Here is a 23,565-nt window from a genome sequence, read left to right as displayed (position 1 = left end):
TAGAAGTGGAAGTTGTAAAACAGTTAAACACTTCTGCATTTGAAACCTAGTAATTATTTGTGTTTCAAGACAATAGGAAAACATCCAACTCTAGACATTGTGTCTGCTCTGAGCTGAAACAGAGATAAAAGAATTGTAAAACAATTTCAACTTATTTTCTTGAGGTTTTGCAAGTTAACTCTGTATGTTCCAGCTTCTACCATTAAAACCCACATCTGCACAGGTATATAGTGTATACACATTTGTGCTCTTCTCCAGCAGGTTACATTCTTGTAGCTCAGTACATAACATACAGTCCAACACATGTTTCTGCACCAGTAGTTTAATATACACATAACATAGAGCTCTCTTACATTTGTAAGACAAGCCCATGGAGCATATTAATATTCACAAATGACATATTCTTTATAAAATTCAAGATAGCTGGGCTGGCAGTGTCACATTTTTATATAAATCATATTAACATTTTCAAGTGGGATATAATCATTTACAAAATTCCAGCTAGCTGGGCTGGCAGCATTTTTGTTTGTCACAAGCACTGTAATCCTCATTGCCCCTTATTAGCCTCATCAGATTTGGTTCCCCTTCCTCTGGTTTTATCCGAATTATGCTCCCTGGATACTGGAGCTGGCAGCATTTTTGTTTGTCACAAGCACTGTAATCCTCATTGCCCCTTATTAGCCTCATCAGATTTGGTTCCCCTTCCTCTGGTTTTATCCGAATTATGCTCCCTGGATACTGGAGCCCAACTAGGATCTCATAACCCACCCGTCCCTGGGACTCCATCAAGATCTGTCCACTCTCAAGATAACAGCATGGTTGCTCCAATTCTAGTGATTATCAAGGGGTCCAGGCCTTCTTCTCCTGTGAAGAGTATTGATCTGATGTTATCCTAGTCACCATTCATCACATATGGGTCTGGGATCTGACATCGGATCTGAGCCGGCAACACTTAGACAACAGCTTAGCTCAAGCTCCTCCCCTCCCATAATGCTCTGCTGCCCTCTAACCCCTCAGAACATGTTTGCTACATTAAAGTCAGATGCAGATTGCTCAGTTCCTCTGGGATTCATTAAAAAAATATATAATTTTGAGTTTTCTTCTTACTTTTCTTAGTTTTCTTCAGATTTTCCACATGCGTTAGCCATTGTTCTATCCCTCCTGTTTGTTTGGCATTTGGCACCCTTTTTAATGATAAAGTTTGTGAAGTTTATGTAGAAAATTTCTTTCTTGGAATTTAATTTTTTCTTTGGGTTTCTGTAGTTTTAAGGTTTCTTGTGTTGTGCGGTTTCTGTTTTGGGACAGACTCTTCAGTTTAGGACAGTGGCTGGTTTCTTGACTTCTGTCTTGCTTGTCCCTTCAGATTTGGTTTTGTCTTTTTTGGATCTTCCAAGATGTCAGAGAAGCCTCTTAGATTTAAGAGGTGCTCCACATGCAGTCAGAAGATGCCTGTCTCCGACTCGCACGAAAAGTGCCTTTACTGCCTCGGTGCTGGCCACCTGGAGATTGAGTGTGACATTTGTGCCGCATTACACCCCAAGGCCCTAGTTGAGTGCCAAAATAAACTCCTTCTGAAAGGAATGGTTGAAGGGAGTCCATCGGTCAGGAAGCCTTTGGCCAAATCGGGCCCCTCTGACAAGAAGAGAATGGCAACCTCTTCCTCCTCTGCTGGGGAGGCTTCAGGTAAGAAGTCTAGGTTGTCTGATTCCAGCCTTGGCGGTGTCTAATCCGAAGGTCTTGGATGTGTATTCCTGTAAAGAGTCGACACCCGGATCCAAGGCCTCCAGTCTAAGGTTTTTAGATCCTAGGGTCTCTAAGTCGACTCCTGGGTCCAAGACCTCTGGATTGAGGCCTTCAGATCCAAGTCACAGCAGGCCTGTCACGGATCTGATCCTGTCAGATCCGAGGGGTTCGAGACCCCAGCCCTCAGGTCCAATGTGGTCAGATCCAAGACCTGTGTCAGATCCTATTGTCATTGTGGACCTTCCCTCAGATCATCCAGGAGGAGACCATTTGTTTTCCTCTCTGTGAAGGAGCCATTCCCCCAGACTGTCAGAGAAGACCCGCAGGATCCCGGCATGGGTCTCCAGCTAGGTCCGGTATTTCCTCTCAGTCTTCCTGGAGCATCCTTCCTTCCAATATGGACAATATGATGCAGTCCTTTTTAAAAGCTCAAATAGAGTTTGGGGCTTTTGGTGACCCCATCCCATCAGACTAGGGAGCCGTGTCCTACTACCCAGTTATTTTTTCCTCGTCCAGCCTGGTAGGGTTTGGACTTAAGGAAGCCAGTGCACTGCACAGAGGTGGTGGAGGCTTCTGGGCACCCTTTATCCCTACCCCATCAGAGTCTGTGGCTAGTTCTGCTTTCCCTCTGGGCAGGTGGGGTCACCAGTCCGAGTCATCTCCCCAGAGTCCAGCAGCACGGGTTCAGGTCCAGGTCTTTCAGAATGCTCCCTGTCCCTCCGTGCTTTGGCTCTCAAGATCTCTGGTCTGGCCTCCAGAGGGCTGGAGGTCCTGGCTGGGTTTGCTTCTTCCTCCCTTGTGGTGTTGTCCATGAGGGAGGGGGGCTTCATCCAGTCCTTCCATGTCCCGGGTGGTGGAAAGATTTCTCTCTGCTACTAGAGTGGCCTCCACTGCTCGCCAGGCTCCATCCCAGCCTCAGATTTTGAGCAGACCCTCTCATCCTGCTCCTGGTTAGCCCGTTACATCTAGCCTCCATGGGGGGAGTTACCCCTATCGGGGTCCCCACCTGTTCCAAATCTTCCCCAGAGCCTCCCTTTGAGGAAGGACTTGAAAGAGGGCATGTAAGAGGGGACATCTTGACACCCCAATGGAGTGTCTCATGGAGGACACAGATATCGATGAAGGGCACAGTTTCCTAAGGTCGTCGCCCGATGTCTCCTTTGGAGACATCCTGGAGATCCTTAAGGCCAAGGGATGGTTGGCCTGCCCAGCTCCCATCCTCAGAAATAGCCGTGTTTCTGGGGGGGTTTCAGAATGGGCCCATCTACCTATTGGGTGCCCCCCCCCCCACTGACCTCTTGATCAGTCCCATTGCCAGCACTGCATGAAAGGAACCCCAACACAGTGGAGCCAGTGCCGAAGAGAGTGGATATGTTTTGAGTCCCCCTTCCAACAAGACTTTTTGGTGTAAGGCAGTTCCGCTTGATGCAATTGTGGTAGCTGATGCCACCAAGAAAGCGCTGGCGGAACAGAGTTCATCTGTCCATCCTCCCAATCACGAGTCAAGAGTGATTGACAGTTTCTGAAAGCAGGTGTTCACGTTGGTTTTGTTCAGCCTGCGAGCCTTAAATTACCTGACGCGTTTTACCCATTGTCAGAGGGATTTGATCAAGGAGCTTACCACTTCCCTCTGAGTCCATGCCGGTGGAGAACTTTAAGACCATCTATCCCAAGCTTTCCACTCTCACGTCTATAGCTAATTCGCCCATGAGATTGATATCCAATGCTGCAGAAGGTACCTCATGGGTGTTTGGCACAGGCATCTCCATCAGGCATCGTGCGTGGCTTCACTTATGTGGGTTTGCGGAGGCCTTTAAAGTGTCCTTCACCAATGCTCCCTTTGATGGTTCAACCCTCTTTGGACCAGCTGTAAAGGAAATTTTAACCCACAGTGAGCAAGAGGGGAAGACACTGTCGGCTGTATGAATCAAGTTCTCTATCCCCGCAAAGGCCCTTTTCCAAGATCAAGTGGGGGGGAGGGGGGAGTAAGAAGATTTGGTTCTGTAACTCGCAGTCTTCTCTTCAAGAAGCTCAAGAGGACTCCTTTTCCAGGGGACAGGGGAGAGGGTTCAATGGTCGATGCCGCCGTAAGGGCGGAGGAGGCCTGCAAAACCAGGGTTGCAGGGAAACCTTCTCTGAGAGGCCCTTTCAGTGCTCCTGAAGCTCTCCATGACTGTCCCTCCCTGGATACAGTCAGGGGCCATTTATCTTTTCACCCTTTGGCCTGGGCATACATCACTACCGATCGGTAGGTGCTATGAATTATATCCAGGAGCTACTATATTCTCTTTTCTGACCCCCCAGTCAAGAACTCTCCCTGATGTGCCACCCAGTCAGAAAGAGTTATCCTTTCTAGAGGTGGCCAAACTCATTCTAAAAAGAGCCATCCAAAAGGTCCCCACAGGGCAGGGAGGATCCGGAACTTACTCCCACTTCTTTTTGGTTCCCAAGAAAACAGGAGACTGGTGTCCAATTCTGGACTTCAATCAGTTAAATCTCTCAGTCAAGAAGTCGAAGTTTCAGATGGTCACTATACAGTCCCTTGTGCTTGTTCTGCACAAGAACTACTGGATGTGCTCTGTGGATCTGGATGTGTACTATCATGTCAAAATAGACAGGAGATTTCTCCACTTTCGCATAGGAGCCAATCATTTTCAGTTCAGAGCCCTGCCCTTTGGACTTACCACGGCCCCCCTGGTGTTCACCAAGTGTATGGTAATGGTGGCAGGTCATCTCAGGCTGCAGGGATTCCAGGTGTTTCCTTACCTCAACGATTGGCTCCTCACAGCTCCCACACGGCATCAACTGGTTGAGACGACACAGTTTCTTCCTCATTTTTCGAGCAGCTTGGAATCGCAGTGAATCTTGCCAAGTCTTCTTTGACCCCATCTCAACATCTGGAGTTCATTGGCACTCAGTTGGACAGTGTCTCGGAGATTGTATCTTATCTAGTCTCATGTACAGTCTCTTCTGGACCAGACTAGATGGCCTTCGTGTTTCACTGTTGCAGTCATTACATTTTGGTAATCTGCTGGCAGGTTGCCCTCAGTCAGCCTGATTAACAAAGTCTTGGGTCCTGCGTTGGTTGCTGTCCCTTCTTCCATGACATCAGGTCGTCAGGGGTATAAAGCATGCAGCTGACGCCATTTTCATCCGTCTTTCTTGCCGCATGGTGCCCGAAGCAGAAGCAGTTCGCAAGTGCCGGTTGGCAGCCTCCTGAAATTTTTGTTTTCGAATTTCAGAACCGAAGTCTTCAACTTAAAGTTAAGTACCCCATTGGGGAAACTTTTTCTTGCTCCTTACCGATGTTAGTAAAAGTTAATAATTGTATTTTTTGTGAGAAGCAAATACTTCATAAGGATTTTCATTTGTACTGTATTCCTTGCCTAGGCCATGACCACAACGTGCCTTGCTGTCGGTTTTGTGCTAAATTTAATCAACACACTATTAAGCGTCTGTATATTTTTGCATTTAAATATTTTGGATCAAGATTTAACTATCCAGAAATGTCGTTGGTTAGCAATCTGACTACCGGAATACACAAAAAACGCAAAGAAAAAACAGAGACAGACCATCGAGGTCCAAAACCAATGACGAAGCTTCTCCTAAGCCAGTCACCGGTTCGCCGGTACTCAGTGAGGTGCTTTCGCAGCCCCTGATGCCTGGTACTTTTGATTCACAGGCCTCTACTGAGACCCATTCGGAGTCTGGTATGCCGCGAGACACTTGAAATATTGAACCCGCAGATGTCTCTACCTTAGATTGCTCCGGAGCCGCTGAGCAGACACCGGCTTCTGAGGGTGTTTTCAGGCCTAAAGATTTGTATATTAAACCGACGCCATCTTCAAAACCTAGGCCAAAATCAACTTCCATGTCTAAAACAACGATGCTTGGGCCACGTGCACAGGCCCCTATGCCTAAAAAACAAATTATCAAAATGGCTGAAGATTTAATTACCTTGATTGGGGGTTCCCATACCCCCCCTGCTAAGAGGCCTAGGCAAGGCACTGATTATGAATCATCAGATCAGGTTTCCATTTCTTATGATTCCTCTTCTGATCAGGAATTATCTATTCCACCTTATGAGGACTCTGATGCAGAAGAATCCATCCCTTCTGCTTCTCCTGCTTAGGATTTTTCTTTTGGAGACCTTTGCATACCTTAAGGGAGCATTTTCACTGGGAGAGTCATGATTTCTCAGAATCTAAAAAGAGGCTTAGGGAATTCGTTCTTCCTCAGCATGGGCCTTTGGCAATACCTCCTGTTCTAGACATTGTTGATGATGTTTTCTCAGAATCCAGCATGGCTCCTGATTCCCTGCCTCCGGCTCCTAGTAAGCCAGACAGATACTACAGGATTCCTGACTCCCACAAATTCCTTTTTAAAAACCCTACTGCTGACCCTGAAACCATTTCCCAGGGTCCTAAGGGTGTTAAGGCTTCTGCTGCTAAAAATCCTACCCTTTCTGATAGAGACTCCAGGGCACTGGATAGATGGGGTAAGAAGGTTTACACGTCTGCAACCTTAGCAGTCAGGGCTTTAAACTGTCAATTTCATATGCTTAAATATCAGCAGCATGTCATGGGCTTACTTAAACAGAAAATGATGTTGATTTCTGACTGTGTGGATAATAGTTACAGGATGTATTGCATTCAGCTGAACAAGTTGGAAAGCATACTTTGCAATGTGGTTTTGATTCCTTGGAGGCCTCTTGCAGGACCGCTGTAACTGGATCTGTGATAACCAGGCATGCTTGGCACAAGGACCAAAATCTGCCTGATCATGTTAATGCAAAATTGTTGGATGCTCCTTTACAACAGGACAGTCTATTTGGTAATAAGGCAGAAGAGGTTTTGAAAAAGATGGAAGACAAAGCTAAATCTATGCAAACTGTAAAAGATTTCGTACAAGTGCAGCCACCCAGGTTCAGTAGGCACTGGCCTACTAAGAATTGGTCCTTTCCAATACTCACCAGAGCCGCTCAGATCAAAACAGACACTCCAAAGGCAACAGGTTTCAGTCACAAGGAACTTACAGAACAAAACAATGGGGTGCCTCCACCTCCAAATCTGGAAGTAGCAAGGCACCTCCCTACGGTAAACAGTCTCAGTGACCTTCCTCTGCCATCATCAAGCACTTTTCTTTTGGCAGCCCCTTTGGGGGGGAAAGCTGGCACTTCATGCACAAAATTGGCATCTAATTACCCAGGACAAGTGGGTTTTAAATATAGTATCCCAGGGATACAGATTTCATTTCCACACGTTGCCAGTCCCAAACGGATGGCCAAATCTGCCTCCAAATCAGTGGGTAGAGGCCCAGAAACAAGTTATGCCCCTCATGAATATGGGGGCTATTCAACCAGTACCAGAAAAGGAAAAGGGACAAGGTTTTTATTCAAGACTTTTCCTGGTACCCAGAAAAGACAAATCACAGCATCCAATTCTGGATTTATCCATTCTAAATACATTCCTGGACATTCCAAAATTCAAGATGCTGACTCTACAACCGTTACTGCCTATGCTAGGCAAGGATGCCTGGCTGGTAACTCTAGACTTAAAAGAGGCTTACCTGCATATCCCAATCAGGGAATCTTGCAGAAGATACCTCCGCTCCAAAGCAGGCTATTTGAATTACCAGTTCTCTGCACTGCCCTTTGGTTTATCTACTGCGCCCAGGGTCTTCACAATGTGCCTGGCACCAGTAATTGCATTTTGCAGACAAAGAAACATTCAAATTTATCCTTACCTGGACGATTTTCTAATTCAGGCAGAAAACAAGGACATTCTTCTAAAACATCTGGTGTTTGTAAAAAGGCTTCTAACTTGTCTAGGGTACACCATAAACGAAAATAAATCACAACTGGTACCCTCTCAAATAATTACATTCCTGAGTGCAAGCTTGAATACAGCTGTCCAGATGACTTACCTTACACCAGAAAAACAATTTCAATTGATGACTTACTTCAAACAAGTGGCCACAAAAACCCAGCTATCTGCAAGACAAATTCTGCACGCCTTGGGGTTCATGGCTTCCTGCATTCTAATAATTCCATATGCAAGACTGCATATGAGGAAACTTCAATGGTACTTAAAAAGCTTATAGAGTCAACATTGTCACAGCCTGGAAACAATGATTCCTATCATTCCTTGCCTGCAGCAAGAGTTCCTATGGTGGGCAGAGGCCTGTCACCAAAACAAGGGACTGTCATTCATTCCACCCCCTGCCACCCAAACCCTGACTACGGACGCATCAGACTTGCTTGGGGGGCACATATGGCAGGCAGATGCATTCAGGGCCAGTGGAGCCCAAATCAAATGCACCTACATGTCAACCAGAAAGAGATGCTAGCTGTACAGAATGCTCTGACAGCCTTCAAGGACTATTTTCATCCAGGACAACTACTGATAAAGACAGACAACACCACAGTCATGTGGTACATAAACAAGCATGGGGTACCCATTCCTACCCCCTTTGCAGACTAGCCATGCTTTGTGGAACACAGCCTTGACTTATCAAATACATCTACAAGCTCAATTCCTGCCAGGAAAGCAAAACACTCTGGCAGACGAACTAAGCAGAAATCTTATGGACCCACACGAATGGAAACTGGAGCCACAAATCTTCAGCATGTTGACATGCAAATGGGGGAGCCCAGACATAGATCTCTTTGCCTCACCCCAGAACTATCAGTTGGACAAATTCTGCACAAGAATTAATCACAAAAAATCTTGGAAAGTGGACGCTCTATCCTTCAGCTGGAAAAATCTATCAGTCTATGCCTTTCCCCCTCTGCCTGTACTCACCAAGGTCTTACTAAAAGTCAGACAGGAAAAACCAAAAATGATTCTGATTGCTCCAGACTGTCCTCGCCAACACTGGTACCCGCTCCTATGCAATATGTCACACCTTCCTCTGTGGTACCTGCCTCAGACGCCTTATCTACTGTCTCAGTAGAACTATCAAATTCTGCACACTCATCTGCAAACTTTGAATCTTGCAGCATGGCTAATCAGCTAATTTCACCGGTTACATCTCTCAGAAAACCTGTGATGGATGTCGTTTTGGAGACTAGAAGGCCTAGTACTAGAAAATCTTATGCTGATAAATGGAAGAGATTCTGTGCCTGGAATCAAGCACAAGGAATAAGCACAGCAATGCCCAATATTCCTCAGATTCTGCAATACTTAACTGAGATGCTTCACAAGGGCCTGTCTTTCTCTTCCATAAAAATCCATGCCTCTGCCATTTCAGCCCATTACAACACAGAGCCTCTCCTCTTTTCTCATCCCCTGCTAAAGCAGTACCTCAGAGGGGCCAAAAATGTAAGATCTCCCAGGAGAGCACCAACTTCTGCATGGGACCTCAATTTTGTGTTGGAAAAGCTCACCCTGCCTCCCTTTGAGCCAGCTGGTACTGCAGACATAAAATTTCTCTCTTGGAAAATAGCTTTTCTTTTAGCAGTCACTTCAGCTAGAAGGATTTCAGAACTACAGGCTCTCATGGCAGTGGAGCCTTTTATTATCTTTTACCCAGACAGGGTGGCGCTCAGGACCAATCCATCCTTTATGCCTAAAGTGGTGTCTAGTGTGGCTCTTAATCAGTCCATTCATCTGCCAACGTTTTTCCCAAATCCACAGAACAAGGGTGAGCGGATTCTGCATTCATTGGATGTACACAGACAACTAACATTCTACTTAAGCAGGACAAAATCTCTAAGAAAATCTGAGCAATTGCTGGTGGCATTTGCTGCGGGGGCAGAGGGAAAGGCTATTTCAAAGCAGCCTATTTCAAAATGGATAAGCCATTGTATTCGTTTCTGCTACATGCACCATGGTAAACCTGTTCCCAAGGGGATCAGATCCCATTCCACCAGGGCTGCATCTACTTCCGCAGCCTTTCTCAGAGGGGTTCCTACCAGAGATATTCTAGAAGCTGCTACCTGGAGTTCAGTTCATACATTCACCAAACATTACCATTTACCTCTCTTCTCTAAATCCAGGGCAGGCTTTGCCACTGCTGGTCCTTATAGCCACACCTAATGCTGTTTAGCTCCATCCTCCCAACCATAGCTTTGGGATTCTACCCAAATGTAATGACTACAACAGTGAAACACGAAGAGCATAGTACAGTTGTGTACACTTACCATAAATGTAGATGTTCGAGTGTATTCACTGTTGCAGTCCTGGTTATCCACCCGCCAGCCCCCTGTTTTCCTCTTATTATACCTATTCTTTCTTTTACTATGCTTATAAGCCTTATTTGTGTATTTGATTTTATTTGGAGGTATATTTGTTGTGTTCTAAATTACATGCATATATATTTATATATTTAGATATTTTGCTCCCCATTTGGGGGGGCACCTGACATCTGGGGCAAGAAAAATTGATGTAATGGCTTTGGCTGCATGTTTTACACCCCTGACGATCTGACATCATGGATGAAGGGACAGCAACCAACGCAGGACCCAAGATTTTGTTATTCAGGCCGACTAAGGGCAACATGCCCGCAGATTACCCAAATGTAATGATTGCAACAGTGAATACACTCTAACATCTACATTTATGGTAAGTGTACACAACTGTACTTTCTCCAGTATCTCTCATTCTGAGAGCCTTAGGTTCCATAGCAGTGACCATTTATTTGGTTCCACTGGCCAGGTACTACATGAGGGTTCTGCAGTGGACCCTGGTAGTTCAGTGGTCTGCTCTTCCCGTACGGCTCACTCCAATATGCCGTCATCTGTTATGTGCATACACTCTCCAGACCTCCTATCAGGCAGGTCTTTTTCTCCCTCCGCTTCAGCGGCCATGGTAACCATGGATGCTTCCCTCCTAGGGTGGGGGGGGGGGCACCTCCTGGGGAAGACTTTCCAAGGGATCTGGTCTCACTCAGAAACCAAACTGTACATCAGTGTTGTGGAGATGAGCAGTCCTCCATATGTTGCAAGCCTTTCAAGACTGCCTTCATCTAGGGACAAAAGCAGTGCACACAGATAACATGGTGGTTGTGGGGTGCATAAACAAACAAGGGGGCACACATTCTTATCTGCTTTGTCGCGAGGCCATGAGGGTCTGTGAGTGGGCGATGTCCTTGGGGGCACTTTCTCCTTGCAATGCATACTCCCGGAGCATCAAGCGTGCTGGCAGACAAGCTGAGCAGGGCTATTCTGACCCTGCATGAGTGGTCCCTGAATCCGCTAGTAGAGAAGCAGATCTTCCATCAGTGGGGCCAACCAAGCTGCGATCAGTTTGCTTCCCCTCTCAACCACAAATGCAGCAGCTACTTCGCCTTGTCCCCCCTCCCCCCTCCGCGGGGGGATGCTCTGACTCACAGTTGGCCTCTGGGTATTCTTTATGCCTTCCCTTCATTACCACTAATTCCGAGAGTTCTTCAGAAAGCAAGATGCCTCAGGATGCAGGTAATCCTCATTGCCCTCTTCTGGCCTCAGCAGGTGTTCCCTCTTCTACAGTCTCATCTGAAACACAACACTCCCAGTGAGTGCTCAGTCCGGTTCCAGATCTGATTTCCCAACCGTCACTCCTTCCACTTCCAAATCTGCAGACCCTCCATCTGACAGCTTGGTTTGTCCAATTCCAGTGATTCTTGCTAAGTCCAGGCTTGCATCTCCTGTGAAGGATATTATTCTTGCTTCTCAGAAATCTTCTACCAGGAAAGTTTACAGAAGTAAGTGTAAGAGATTCTCTATCTGGGCTAAAGGTCGGAATCTGGATCCATTTTCAGCTTCTATTTCAGACATTCTTCCTTTTCTATCTTCCTTCTTTCAGGAGGGAATAGGTTTTATTATGATTTAAGTCCAAATGGTAGCTATTTCTAATTTTCAGCTTAATGAAGAACCTACTTTCTCTTCTCACCTCTGCAAGGCTTTTTTGAAAGGTGTCTTTTTATTGCATCCCCCAGTCACGGATCCTTCTCCACCATGGAATCTTGCTTTGGTGCTGCAATCTCTGACTCAGGCCCCTTTTGAGCCTGCCACATCCTGTGATCTCAGATTTCTTTTGTGGAAGACTGACTTTTTGGTGGCAATAGCTTCAGCGAACAGAGTATCAGAGTTGCAGGCTCTTACCATCAAGCCTCCTTATTTGATATTTCATAAAGATAGAGTGGCCTTGAGATCAATCTGTCCTTTATGCCAAAATTGGCCAGTGAAGAAAACCTCACTCAATCTATCCAACTCCCAGTGTTCTTTCCCAGTTATGCTCACAAGGGGGAATACATTCTGCATACCTTAGATGTTAGACAGCTTCATTTATTGTTTGCGCAGAAATAAGTTTTTTTTTTTGTCTCTCAGACCAATTGTTTGTGGCTTTTTCAGTCAACAGGAAGGGCTGAGCTGTTTCAAAAGTTACCATTTCCCACTGGCTTTCCCAGTGCATCTCTTACATCTCCTCCTCCTGTGGTACTCCTTTGTGTGGACCAGTTAGGACTCATTCCACCAGGTCAGTGGCTACATCAGCGGCCTTCTCAGCTATTCAGTCCTTGGATGACATTTATACAGCAGCAAATTGATCTTCTCCTCATATCTTTATTTCTCAGTACAAGAATGACCTAGTTTCTAGGGGAAGGGCTTCCTTTGGCTCCACTGTTCTGTGGCATGTCCTTCCATGAGGCCACCTGAGAATATTGGGTAACTGGGGACTCTGACCCATACATGATGAATGGTGACTAGGATAACATCAGATCAGTAGTTATGTACTTAACATAACTTGGTACCTGTGCTATCCATTGTCACCATTCATCACAATCCCAGCCTCCTTTCCACCTTCCTGAAGGACTGGAAGGAAATTAGCTGGATCTTTTCTGGTGGCAGGTCTGCTCTGTCTTCTTTCTCCAGGGCAAACTTGATCTGAGGGGTTAAGGGCAGCAGGCATTATGGGAGGGGAGGAGCTTGAGCTAAGCTGTTGTCTACGTGTTGCCGGCTCGTATCCAAGACCCACGTGATGATTGGTGACTACAGATAACACAGATACAAAATTATGGTAAGTACATAACTATTATTTTAGCTTCTCAAAAGGCCTCCAGCAAAAAAGTATACAAAAGCAAGTAGAACAGATTTTCTGTTTGGGCCGCTAAAGAGAACATTGATCCTTATTCAGCTTCTGTTCCTACCATCTGCTCCTTTCTTGCTCCCTTGTTCAGAGAGGGGGTCCAGCTTTGCCACAATCAAGCTTCAACTGGCAGCCATATCCAGTTTCCACGTTTGACTATATTCAGGATCTTTAGCCTCTTCGAGGTTGTGTAGAGCTTTTTTGAAAGGAGTTTTCCCTTCTCAGACTTCCTTTCAAAGACTCCACTCCCGTTTGGGATCTTTCCCTAAGTCTCCAATGCCTCACTCAGAGACCTTGCAAACCAGCTAGTGATTGTGACAGAATTTGTGTTGGAAAACTATTTTTCTAGTTGCCATCACCTCAGCAGTAAGAATTTCTGAATTACAAGCCCTTTCTTCTAAACCATGCTGCATTATTTTTCAGAAAGACAGAGGTTTCCTCTGTACTATTCTGTCTTTTATGCCTAAAGTGGCTACTGAGTCAAACATTAATATGACCATTCAGTTTCCATTTTACTTTCCCACTTTCTCCATTAAAGGGGAGTACATGTTGCATTTACTGGAAATTCATATACAACTGCATTTCTGTCTTCACAGCATTAAACAGTTCAGGAAATCAAATCAGTTATTTGTGTCCTTTTCGCCTAATCGCCTGGGACAGGCAGTAATGAAGATTACTCTTGCCAGTTGGATTACTAAGTGCATTTCTTTTTATATATGATAAGAACAATTTGAAGCTAACTGCTTCTCCTAAAGCACATTCAGCTAGATCTGTAGCCACATCATCTGCATTTTCATCCAGAATCTCTGTTGCTGACATCTGTGCAGCTGCCATTTGGTCTAAATCCCATACATTTGTGACTCATTACAAATTGGACATTGTCTCCAGAAGCAGAGCTTCTTTTGGCTCAGCAGTGCTGCAGCATGTCCTTCCTTGAGGCCACTGAAGAGAGACTGTAGCTGAGGACTCTGAGCCCTATGTGAATCAGAATGAGGACAACATCAGATTTTAAGTTGTGTACTAACCATGACTTGGCGTCTGTTTTCTCGTCGTTCTTCATTTCCCTCCCATCAGTCTCCGTACATAGAAAGGTTCTTTCTGGAGGATCTATGAAACGCTGTTAGGAACCTTTGTTCCTTCGTCAGCCTCTGGGTTTCTCTCTTCTTTTTCTTCTTGTCGCTATTTTTCCTTATGGCTAACGGGCAGCAAACTCGAGCTGAGATACCTGTGGTTAGTACGGAGGGAGAAGCTCGAGCCTGGAAGCTGAAGTTTGTGGAATGCAGCAGAGTCTGATCTGAGGATTATCACCCTCCTCCCACCTCATTTGCTTTCTCTTCATATATGTTTCAGAGAGCTGTTGTGAATCGTTCAGAAGTGAAAGATACTCCGTATTTTCCTTCTTGTGACTCCTCCCTTTAAATTTTGTCATGTAAGATAGTATAGTGTAACTACTGGGGTTAGAGTCCTGTTGTATTTATGGATTTAGTGTATTATTTTTTCCTCTTATCATTATCTTTAGAGTGCTCTAGTGTGTTTTGACATAGTTCCCTAGTTGTCCTATTAATATAATTAGGTTAGTGTAGTACTAGTGTGACTTACTGATAATTGGATTTTTGATCGTTTTCACAGAAGTGTGTTTTTGAATTGTGTAGTTAATTGCGAGTTATTGATAGTCTTGTAATATCAGACAAACCTTCAGGTTTTAAAAAGTGTTCAGCTTGTGGACACAAGATCCACATTCCCTCTGTGTGTACTGTTTAGGTGCTGCTCCTTTACAAGCAAATTGTGATATTTTTGCTGTTTTTGGTTCTAGAGCTATATAAGGTAGGAGGGAGAACTTATAAAAGGCTTGCTTCCCCCACAGATGGGGTCTTCTGCTCCAGTCATGTCTTCTGAGTGAAAACCACCATCAGCTTCTCCCAACACAAAGAAGAGAAAGAAAGAGATAACAGTAAATATAACCCCAGAGAAAAGTATTAGTCTTCAGAAAGAAGGTCTGCGGAAGAGAGGTTAGAAGAGAAAAGACTCTGTAGGAATAGGTCTCCAGATCCAGTTAGTCTTTCAGGTCCGATACCTAAACCACCGAGGGACAAAATCCACCTCTCAATCTGGTCCAAACTCCTCCTTCTCGTTGAGCTGCCTTTTCTCTGGAGCCACTGATCCCTCTGCTCCCTACACTGTCTTACAAGACAAATGTCCTTCCAGATCCTCTTCTGCAGCATCATCGTTGCAGTCTGTCCGGTCCACCAGAAGTCTCAAAGAAATGGATGTCAACTTAAGTATGAGGAAATTCTTGAGGACAAGAATTAAGGTGTCATCCCTGAGGGGAGGTTCGGGTACAGGCCCATCAACCCGTTAAACTTTTTTCTGATACCAGTTCAGTATTCAGAACTGGTTCCAGTGGAACCAAACCTTTTTGCTCTAATACCCAAGGAACTTTAGCACTGACAACATTGCTTACTCACTCGACTGTGATACTGTTGGATTGAGACGAGTCCTGGAGCCAAAGCATCTGTATCAGGTTCCCAGTGGTAGACTCGACTCTGAGATTCTTGGGGCCATCTCTGCCACTGTGCCTGGACACTTAGTAGTTTGGATCTGAGATTTTCCTAGGCGCTCACCTTGATTGCTGCAGGGAGACTTCTTGTGTCAGTTGACAGAAGGAATACTTCCATGGCTCCACTCAGTGTCTGCTTTTGAAGCTGTGGAAAGGTCTTTGACTGGGTCAAGAAGGCAAGTGAGTACACAGAGTTTGGGTCCATTCAAAGACCCAGTGGAACCTGTTCCTTATACCTTACACCTCTCATTTGGGTTCTGACTGTGCCAGTCGATCATTAAGCTTGAGACTACTTGACACTTGAGTTCCCAGTCTAATTCTGACATCTCGACCAGAACCCCAACGATATGTTCCAAGGAAGCAGACATGCAGACAGAAGCACGCAGACTCCTCTCTGATCGGTCACTAAGGACACAGATTTGGATGAGGATGAAGAATTCCCCTAGATCCCCCTGGAAGATGTCATATTTGGAGACATTGGTGAAGCAGAAGAAGGCATTGGTCCACCAAAACTACTTCTGTGGACAGATCTGTGTTTCTCAAAGCTTTCGAGTCTAGTTCATATGCGTCCTGGGTAGTTCCCCATGCAGATACCCTCATAGATCTCATTGCACAGAAGCACGGAAGGACCCTGATGTTACAGAACCAATTCCAAAAAAAAAATAACAGCAAGATTTTAGCAGCCCAAAAAATAGGAAGCACTGAACGAAAGAATCCTGTTAGATACTATGGTAGTAGCAGTAGCTACAAAGAACTGTCTGAGGAGAGTTCTTCTGTCCATCCCCTTAACAGAGAGTCAAGGGTGTGGGACAGAGTAGGGAAACTGGCATCTGCTTTTGTGACCTTTGCAGTCAGAGGACAGAAGTACCTCGCACATTTGACACGTTTTCTGAGGGACTTAATCAAGGAGATTTCCAAGTCCCTCTCGAGTAACTCAGCTTTAGATGTTCAGAAAACAGTGGACACTCTAATGTCTGCCCTGCAATCTACCTCTAATGTAGCCAGCAGATGGCACAGCAAGAGCACTGGTACAGGCATTACCGTGCATTGGCTATGCATGGCATCCTGTATTAAATCCACCTTTTGATGGTTCGATGATGATAGTCATCAACCCCATTTTCCCACTTTTTACTACATAGGGTTGGGTGTGGTGTCAACTGTTGCCATCTTTCTCTCTATTCAGTGCAACTCTCTTGCCTTCTTTGACATACATGCCTGTCACAGGTCTTCTCTCACACAGTCCATCCTCCTCTTTGTTGGATGCTCTCATTTCCTCTTGCCTTCTTCCTGTCTGTCCCAAATCATCTTTGCCAGATTGTCTTCTGCTTTTCTGCACACGTGCCCAAACCACCAACATCTGTTTTCTTTGACCTTTGCTGCAATTGGAGCTACTTTGGCTTCTGCTCTTAACATCTTCATTTCTTCGTCTGTCCCACAGTGCTCATCCTACCACCCATCTTAGGCACTTCTCCATCACCTCAACTGCTCTGTCTTTACTGCCCAATTTCCTGTAGCATATAGTACTGCTGGCACAGCACTGTTGAGTATATCTTACTTTTTAGCTTCTTTGGCATTCTTTTGTCATTCAGTGCACATGACACTGTGCCAGTTGGCTGCAGCTCCTCTGATTCTAGCTTTGACCTCCTCATTCAGACTTCCCTGCTTTTCAGCTATATCTCACCGATACTTGAAGCAGTTAGCCTGTTGCACTATTGATTTGTCCTCTCCGACCCGTTTGTTAATATAATCCGTTACCAATATGATCAGCAGTGGGCTCGGAGCCCTGATGCACACCCACTCCCGCTGGGGATCCCTTTGGAGACTAACAGTGTTCATACTTGAGTTATTGAGTCCTTGTCCTCACCAGAGCCCTGATGCACACCCACTCCCACTGGGGATCCCTTTGGAGACTAACAGTGTTCATACTTGAGTTATTGAGTCCTTGTCCTCACCAGAGCCCTGATGCACACCCACTCCCACTGGGGATCCCTTTGGAGACTAACAGTGTTCATACTTGAGTTATTGAGTCCTTGTCCTCACCAGAGCCCTGATGCACACCCACTCCCGCTGGGGATCCCTTTGGAGACTAACAGTGTTCATACTTGAGTTATTGAGTCCTTGTCCTCACCAGACTTTTAACAGCGGCAGCAGCTCATCTTCCACTGCAAGGAATTCAGGTCTCCCCATGTCTAGACAATAACCTTCTACTTCCACTGCAAGGGATTCAGGTCTCCCCATGTCTAGACAATGACCTTCTACTTCCACTGCAATGGATTCAGGTCTCCCCATGTCTAGACAATGACCTTCTACTTCCACGGCAAGGGATTCAGGTCTCCCCATGTCTAGACAATGACCTTCTACTTCCACGGCAAGGGATTCAGGTCTCCCCATGTCTAGACAATGACCTTCTACTTCCACTGCAAGGGATTCAGGTCTCCCCATGTCTAGACAATGACCTTCTACTTCCACTGCAAGGGATTCAGGTCTCCCCATGTCTAGACAATGACCTTCTACTTCCACTGCAGGGGATTCAGGTCTCCCCATGTCTAGACAATGACCTTCTACTTCCACTGCAAGGGATTCAGGTCTCCCCATGTCTAGACAATGACCTTCTACTTCCACGGCAAGGGATTCAGGTCTCCCCATGTCTAGACAATGACCTTCTACTTCCACGGCAAGGGATTCAGGTCTCCCCATGTCTAGACAATGACCTTCTACTTCCACTGCAAGGGATTCAGGTCTCCCCATGTCTAGACAATGACCTTCTACTTCCACTGCAAGGGATTCAGGTCTCCCCATGTCTAGACAATGACCTTCTACTTCCACTGCAAGGGATTCAGGTCTCCCCATGTCTAGACAATGACCTTCTACTTCCACTGCAAGGGATTCAGGTCTTCCCATGTCTAGACGATGACCTTCTAACTGCTACTTCCAGGGATCTAATGCTACAGCAAGCACTACTGCTCCATTTTGCAGACTCATTAGCATCACATTGAGTTATGCAGAAAGCCAACTGCCTCCCACTTGGCATATACAATTCATAGGATGCCATACTCCCTGTATCAACAGTACTGTCTTTGACTGATTTCTTCTCAGGTAATTCAGCATCCTCATCCACAGGCAAGATTGATTCTTCATTTGGTAGGTCTGATGGCCTCTACTGTCACTTTAGTTCTATTAGTGAGGTATCACATGAGTGTCATAGTGGACTCTGTTCAGTGGTCACAAAGTCTCCAATCCATACATGCCAGAATTCATCTCACTCAAGTGTGCAAAACCATGTAAAATAGTGGATAACCTCTCCATCAGTTACAGAAGGGAGCCTTTTCTGTCCATCAATTCCCCAGTAACCACAAATTCTTCCCTTCTAGGGTGTGTGTGTGTGGGGGAGGGGGGTATTTTGAGGGGAAGACAGTTTAAGGTCTTTTTTCACCTATGGAGGCCAACTTTCACATCAGTATCTTGGAGTCCCCCTGGTGTTGCCAACTTTCCGGTACTATTTACTCAAGGGTGCAATGCCCATCCAGACTGACAGTATGTCAGTGCTACGGTACATCAGCAAACAAAGGACAACTTGATCATGTCCATTTTGCCAGGAGTCCCTGTGAGTATGGCATTAGGTGATGTCTTCCCATCATTTTGTGGTAGCAACACACATACCTGGGAAGATAAAATGTACTAGAGGACAAACTGAGCAGGTCAATCCTATTGCCTCATGAGTGATTTTCAGCCGCCTGGGCCAACCTTGCTGTGACCCTTTGCCTCATACCTAAACAAGTACAGCAGTTACTTTGCCCTTACTTGACTCCCAGGTCTCCTCTTTGCATTTCCACCAGTACCCCTCTTGACAACATTCATTCAGAAATCCGCGAGGTGCAAAACCAAGGTGTTCCACATTGCTTGATTCTGGTTATGGCAGGTTTAGTTCCCTGCCTTGTTTGCTACACCCACCGTGGATGGTGGATCCCAGTCCTGATCTTCTGAGTCACCCATCCAGGAGGCCTCTACTGGATCTACAATCCCTAAAATTGATTTTAACAGTAGCCAGACATGCCAGGCTTCCCTCTCCAGTAGTTCATAGAATTACTTCTCAAAAGCAATTAACCAAAAAGACTTTAAGAAGAGAATATTTTCTGTTTGGTCCTTATCAAAGGGACAGGATCTCTTTTCTGCTCCCCTCCCATCAGTACAGGAATTTCTTTTCAAAACGTTTTCATCAAGGACCTAGTTTTCTACCATCAAAGTGCAAATGGCTGCTATACCAGATTTTCACAGAGGTCATACTGACCCTTCCATTGCTTCTCTTATAGTCTCTAAAGGGTTCCTCAAAGGAGTTTTTTTTTTTTTTTTTTTTTTGCTGAGTCTTCTAGTTCGGGACCCAGTCAACCCTCATGGTATGTCGCAGTCATGCTTCTGTCATTAACTCAGAAACCCTTTGAACTAGCAGCATCAGCGGATCTTAAGCATCTTTCTTGGAAAAATTCTGACTGCCATTACATCCTCTGAATGAATTTCTGAATTACCAACTTTCTCATTCAAGCCATCTTTAATCATTTTCGACAAAGAGTGCGCCAGTGAGAATAAATCCTGCTTTACTTCTGAAAGTGTCACCCAAAGCAAATTTAAATCGGTGCATTGATTTGTCTGTTTTTCCCAATTTCTGTAACAAAGGTGAGCATGTTTCATATTCTAAATGTTCATAAACCGCTCAGATTCTACGGAAACTGGACCAGAGATCATAGAAAGTCCGATCAGCTGTCTGCCTCCTTTTCTGAAAGCAAAATTGAGAAGTTGTGTCAAAACTTAAAATTTCTAAGTGGCTTTCAGACTGTATTTCTTTTGTGTATAAAAATTCAGTTTTATCCCTGCATTCAAAACCGAAAGCACTTTCTACTAGAACAATTCATGAGAAGTCCCCATTGATGACATTTGTTCAGCAGCAACTTGGTCAGTGGTTCATACATTTATATCTCTTATCAAATTAGATATGCAGTTCAGAGCTCACATGTCCTTTGGTTCTAACATTCCCAGAAATGTCCTTCTTTGATACCACCCAGGTCCTTTTACACAGCTTGGGAATCTTCCTAAACATTGATTCGGACAAAATAGACAACATTGGATATGAAAGCTATGTACTTGCTATAACTGGAAAAGCTCACCCAAACATCCACAGCTTGCTGTGAGGGAAAGGTTAGTTTGTTTTGGCTCTCTTGTATTTTGTATTACTTTGCCTCCTGTTCTATAGATTGTGATTTATTTTCTTTACATTGTGTTTTACTTGTATTCTGGTTTTGAGTCACACAGAGATTGTTTTCCACTCCCTGCCACTCTGGTACTTTTGTGTTTTTAAACTCAGCTCTCTTTGTAGTTGCTTGCTCCTTATGTTTGACCACATAGCTATTTAAATGTTATTGGCCATCCCATTGTATTCCATAGAACCAAAATACAAAGTGTCCACCCCCCCTTCCAATCTAGCTTGCTCTTTTAAATTGGTGGCTATCCACTTAGATAGCTAAATATTAAGTTACTCTCTCTCTTTCATATCTATCTGCTTGGTGCACAGTGTAGCTCTTAGGATAGCAAACTGTTTGTTCCATCTTTAAAGTCTACAACATCTACTCCAAGGCCACCAGTTATTGGAGCACCCACATTTTGCCTTTCAGAAGTCATTTTGGGATTAGTGCTTCTGTTTTCTCTTGGTGAGAGAAGGAGCACAGGAACACTATTTCCTGGAGACTGCCGATCCCTGGAAAGCCCGGTAACTGCTTCATAAGTGCCAGCTTGGAATTTGTGCTTGTGTTTTCTCTTGGTGAGAGAAGAGCACAGGAACACTATTTCCTGGAGACTGCTGATCCCTGGAAAGCCCGGTAACTGCTTCATAAGTGCCAGCTTGGAATTTGTGCTTGTGTTTTGCTCCTGGTGAGAGAAGGAGCAGAACGCATTGATTCTTGACTGTTTCTGATTGGGAAGCGAGTTGTCTGTATTTGACCTTCCTGATAGGTCTGGTTGCTATTCAAGGCATCTACAAAGAAGAGGTTACACTAAGCCTACAGACCTTGTATCGTCTGGGACAAGACTGTTGACCACCAGAAGCCCCTGTGGCCTGCCTCTCATCTTGAGATTGTTGTTTTGTTTCTGGTGAGAGAAGAACCAAAGCAGCATTGTATCCCAGCAGTGTGAAGCAGTAGCCAGTCAGGCAAATCCCTTCTTTTCATCATTCTTGACGAGCTAATTCTTTTCAGTAAGTACTGCTTGATTAGCTGTGGTGAGACCACTGTAGTAATTGTGACAACATTTTTAAATCAAAGGAATTTACAAGCAGGAATTGTTCCAAAGTTTATGAACTATCATTTTTTGCAAATTGTAGTAGTGAATGGTTAATTTATCTGGCAACATGCAGTTGTGGTTCATTTTATGTTGGCCAAACTTCTCGGCCCTTAAGACTGCGTATTTCTGAACACATGAGCAATATTAAAAATAAGAAGATTAATAATGCTCTATATAAACATACCACCAAACATCATACTGCTAAATTTTCTTTTATGATTATTGATTTAATTAAGGGTACAAGATTTAATAAAACAGGTTGGCATTCATTGTTAGATTCCAAGGAAAAGAAATGGATTACTAAGCTGGGTGCTTTGTTTGCACCTGGACTAAATGAGCAATTTTAATTGAACCAATAGGACGTGATCTTGTCACTATTTAAATGCATCATTTTAGTTTTTTTATTGTCACTGAGGAAGGCTGTGTGTGGTTTGCCAGCCGAAACCGGTCTGAGCTATTTTTTGATGCTGTTTTGATAATAAATTATATTTTTTCACTGGATCCTATTTGGTTGCTGGCTTCTCTTTGTGGAAATTACTTATTAGTTTCCCCTCAAGTGTTTTGCAGTGCCCTGTGTAGACACAGACAGCTTGAGTTCACATTTTTCTTGTAAAAGTACCCTTAAAATTCCACCAATACCTAGTTGAACATAGGGCAACTAGTTTATAGTGATAAGCACTGCCCCCAGAGTTGCCAGCTGAGTACTACTGACATTACTTAATATTCTCACTCTAACCATGTAATCAGTAAAATGTCTTTTGCCACAGATATGAACCTTCCAGTTAGCTTAGTGGATATGGGCATCCTGAGGCAATGCAGAAATGTACATGTTTACTGACAACCAGCTAATTCTCAAACAAACTGATAAGGTATGTGAATATGTATTCACACAATGTCACTGGAGGCAACGCTCTCACATAAAAGCCCTCCTAATGTCAATCAGGTTGTCAGTAGTACACACCCTGCACTCGTAACACGGAGTTCATAGCAGACACGCAGACCAACATATGCTGAGCACTTAAATATTATCTTTCTAAACCCCAAATACCTTCTAGACGAAGTGCATGTACTAAATACCCTCAAACAGCCCTGAGTACACTCTTTCGAAACACCCACATCAACACATATAGCCACATCTCATGGAGTATCTGCTTCTAAGCCCATCAGGCAAGCCACCACACAATCTAACATTCTGTTAATTGAAGACTCCATTATGAAATATACTGATGTCCCTCTCACTAGGCTGAGTTTGTTTTCACCAAGGGCAGGTCATGCCTGCTAAACCTGTTGGACTTTGAGTAGGTCAACAAAGTAATGAATGAAGGCACAATGGTTCACACCGCCTACCCTGACCTGGCCAAGGCATTTGACACATTAACCCAATTGGGAATTGTTGAAAGACTCAAGAGGTTAGGTACAAACCCTTATGTCACCTGGTGGATAGCCAGCTGTCTCACAGACAGGACCCAGGACATTAGAATTGGGAAGTCCATGTCTACAAAGATGCCAGTCACAAGCAGAGTCCATCAGAGATTGGTTTTGGGACCACTCCTGTTTGGCATTTACTTCTCTGAACTCAAGGCCAATGTCAATGGTCTGTGGTCTCGAAAATTGCAGATGACTGCAAATTAGAAGCTGTAATTGAATTTCCCACTGAAGCAAATGTTCTCCAGGATGGGCTGACGTAGACAAATAACTGGTGTCAGAACCATGGAGTAAAACTAAATGCCAGGAATGCATAATAGTAGCCTTTGGGAAGTCATCCACCCCGTTAACTCTTATATTGACAACACACTCCTAAGAATGGATCCAGTAGTCGGAGACATGGGGACATAAATACACAGTAATCTAGCCTTTGACCATCACGTGTCT

The 23,565-nt window shown here is 44.7% G+C and overlaps 1 protein-coding gene across 1 annotated transcript in view; it reads left to right on the top strand.

Annotated features, from left to right (window-relative positions):
- Positions 1-23,565, top strand: part of SIRT6 (sirtuin 6) — a 1,110,223-nt gene that overhangs the window by 736,435 nt on the left and 350,223 nt on the right. The window lies entirely within an intron of this gene.

This window comes from Protopterus annectens, chromosome 13.part0 (genome assembly GCF_019279795.1).
Source record: "Protopterus annectens isolate FY-2018-M chromosome 13.part0, PAN1.0, whole genome shotgun sequence".
Taxonomy (NCBI): domain Eukaryota; kingdom Metazoa; phylum Chordata; order Ceratodontiformes; family Protopteridae; genus Protopterus; species Protopterus annectens.
Note: the sequence above shows the minus strand (reverse complement) of the source record. Positions and strands in the feature narration are given on the sequence as shown.